Source organism: Mus pahari, chromosome 12 (assembly GCF_900095145.1).
Source record: "Mus pahari chromosome 12, PAHARI_EIJ_v1.1, whole genome shotgun sequence".
Lineage (NCBI taxonomy): Eukaryota > Metazoa > Chordata > Mammalia > Rodentia > Muridae > Mus > Mus pahari.
This window is the reverse complement of record NC_034601.1, coordinates 12,834,332-12,837,391: the sequence shown is the minus strand read 5'-3', so window position 1 is coordinate 12,837,391 and position 3,060 is coordinate 12,834,332. Positions and strand designations below refer to the sequence as shown.

The following is a 3,060-nucleotide window of genomic DNA, read 5'->3' as shown; positions in this document are numbered from 1 at the left end:
TCTGTGCTAACACAGAGTGACATCAGAGCATCTGTGCTAACAACACAGAATGACATCAGAGCTTCTGTGCTAACACAGAGTGCCAAACGAAAAACTTTGTTTCTTTAGAATGCAAGGACAACCTGGGATTTAAGAACAGATCCTCCTGAGTTACTCGGTTTGACCAAGTGTACCACAGTAATGGAGGGTGGGCTGAACAGGTCTGCCAGAGCTGAGGGGGGAATTGTGATTTGTGTGTGTAGTAAGGCGGGAACCAAGGGCCTCACATATGCTGAGTCCATGTTCTACCACCCAGCCACACCACCAGTTCTTTGGCAACAGAGTGACTCAGCAAACATTTGTTAACACATCAATCTAAAGTTATTCTAAAATTAAGTTTATTTATAAAATTGGAGCTGTGGTAGAGCACTTGCCTAAAATGCATGAGTCCCTGAGTCCAAAAAAAAAAAAAAAAAAAAAGACTCCTATTCAGATTGGTTACTGACATGATTCAACTGATGTATGTATGTATGTATTTTCAGTGTTTCATACGGGCCAACCCCTGATATCTGTGGTAAGGCAAGATTTTGGTCTAATCCCTAAGAAGACATGCTAATCACATAGTTCCTCAGCTAGGAACACAAAGTCCTAGAGATCCAGGTAGCAAAAATCTTCAAACATGCCACCCCTGTCTTTTTAAGAGCCCACAAACTATGGCTGGAGAGATGGGCTGACGTTCTGGAGTACTTGCTGCTCTTGTGGAGGACCCTGGTAGGATTCCCAGCATCCACATGGTGGCTCACATCTTCAGCTCTAGGGGATCTGATCCAGGCACATACACGCTGAATATACATATACATGTGTGTATGTTTATTTATTTGTACCCCACTACACACATGCACACAAACACCCACTGGACCAGCCCCTAGGGGAGTGGGAGGTAGGTACTCAGCAAACATTTGTTAACACATCTACTAGAACACAGCAGAGGTAAAGGGCTCTGGGTGACAGGTGAGGGCGGCTTACTCAGAGGGGCCTGGAGAGGTTCCTCCAGAGGAGGTAAGCCTGGCCTTGGAACAAGGCAGAGCAAAGAGAATGGTCAATTCTTTGACAATACACATTAGTTAAGGTGAATACATTGTGGATACTTATAAGGCAACTGAATTAGAAAGACCTTGGGCTGAAAAAATGGTATTTTCAACGTCTATTATCTATCCAAAACAGAATTCTGCCGGCTTTCTATCCTGGAGCTCAGCACACAATCTGGACGTCAAAGATGACCATTTGTGCAGTTATTGAGTAGAGAATATCTTATTAGTTGCTACTGTTAGCAATTTGCATTGATAAAGCCTAGAGCCACAAGTGGTAAACAATGAGGACAATTCCCTTTAGTTATTATTGTGCAGGCAACTTGAAAATGCCACCCCTTAATATTCTTTTATTGGCGGTATCTTCTGTATATATTTCTTTTCCCATTTTTAAAGGTAGGGAAAAAAACAATAAGGGGGGGGGTTAAAAAAACAAACAAACGGGATTTTGCGTTGTCTTCCAATGACCCAAATACCAACAGTTCAGAACATCAGAACAAAAAGTCAACGCATCCTCCGCACTCCCGTCCGGCCCGCCCACGCCCAACAGGTGCTTCTCCGCCTCCCCGAGCCGCAGATGCTCAGGTCTCCGCAGAGCACCCCTGAGGCCCGCCCGTACTCACGGCCGCTCGGCGGTCCGCGGCAGGGTCCGCTGCGCCCATCCGGCCCAGGCTCGGTCGGCGCGGGCTCGGTTTTCAGGCCGTCCCGGTGTGACCCGGGACGCGCTCCGGCCGTTGGCGCCCACTCCGGGCGCGAGGCATCCTCCTGCCGTCGCCTCGCGGGCCGCCTGCCCTTTGTTTTGGACCCGTAGCCCGGCCCAGCCGCCATAAACGGCCTCGGAACGTGGCGATGACCAATCAGTGTCCGCGCCCCGCCCTCGCGTTCCCGCCGCTCCGCCCCTCCGCGCTCCCCGCCCCTCGCCCTGCCCCACGCGTCCACCCGCGTCCCGCTGCGCTCTGGGGACTGGGCTGGATCGTGTCGCGGTGGAGCTCGCCGGGGGTCCGATGGGCGGGGCCGACGAGGAACCCAGGGGAACCTGCAGGTAGCGAGGCCGGTGGGGAGGTCGGGTCCTGGGAAGGCCAAAGGGCCGAGGTTTTCCACAGGTTTGCGCCTCAGGCTGCAGGCGGGAGGACTTCTGCAGCTCGGTCCCTAGAGCGCAAGCTTCTTCATTCTCTCCATACCGACCACTCTTTCTCCACTCTCCAAGTCACCATCTAAGAGCCTCCAGGTCTGCGTGGACTTGAATTATGGAACCCCAGATCAGATTTCCTGCCCACAAAACACAGGCAGTATCACCCAGTCTCCATGCCCACATTTGCGCTTCTTCTGTTATTTTTTTCTTGGTCTCTTTAGATCGATTTTTCAAAGCACACTGCTGAGGGTGAGTGTACACTTTGCAGGACGTATTTGCGCCCTCTAGAGTGTGCTTGTTAGGATTTATTGTATTGAGGATACCCCTAATTGATTAGATTGTGGACCCATTGAGTTGCCATTTACTTAGTCTCCCAAGTGACTGATTACTCTATTTCTGTATTCGTCCTAGGTCCTAGCTAGGGAGTCTCATGTTTTTTTGGCTTTTGAAATATGATCTCTGTAATTCAAGCTGGCCTCAACTATGTAGCTCAAACATGATCTTGAACTTTATATTTTAAGCTTACTGTGTGAATAAGCACATGCCTGTGCACTTGCTGCTACTATGGAAGCCAGAGGTTAGCTCTGCTTCTCACCTACCATATTGATCCTGGATTTGAACTCAGGTCACCAAGCTTGATAGCGGGCACCCTCACTCACTGAACTATCTGGCTGACCCTTCTATTTTTAAAGAATTTAAGCTGGAGAGATGGCACTGACTGCTCTTCCAGAGGTCCTGAGTTCAGTTCCCAGCAACCACATGATGGCTCACAACCATCTGTAATGGGATCTGATGCCCTCTTCTGGTGTGTCTGAAGACAGCAACAGTGTATTTACATACATAAAATAAATAGATCTTTAA

General features: G+C 49.3%; 1 protein-coding gene across 1 annotated transcript in view; it reads right to left on the bottom strand.

The window, feature by feature from the left end:
- The window catches only part of Ypel1 (yippee like 1), an 18,543-nt gene extending 16,622 nt beyond the window's left edge, over positions 1-1,921 (bottom strand). The window contains exon 1 of the mRNA XM_021209018.2: positions 1,691-1,921. The gene's annotated coding sequence lies outside the window, so the exon portion shown is untranslated. The remainder of the gene's footprint in view (positions 1-1,690) is intronic.
- Between the last annotated feature and the right edge of the window lie 1,139 nt (positions 1,922-3,060).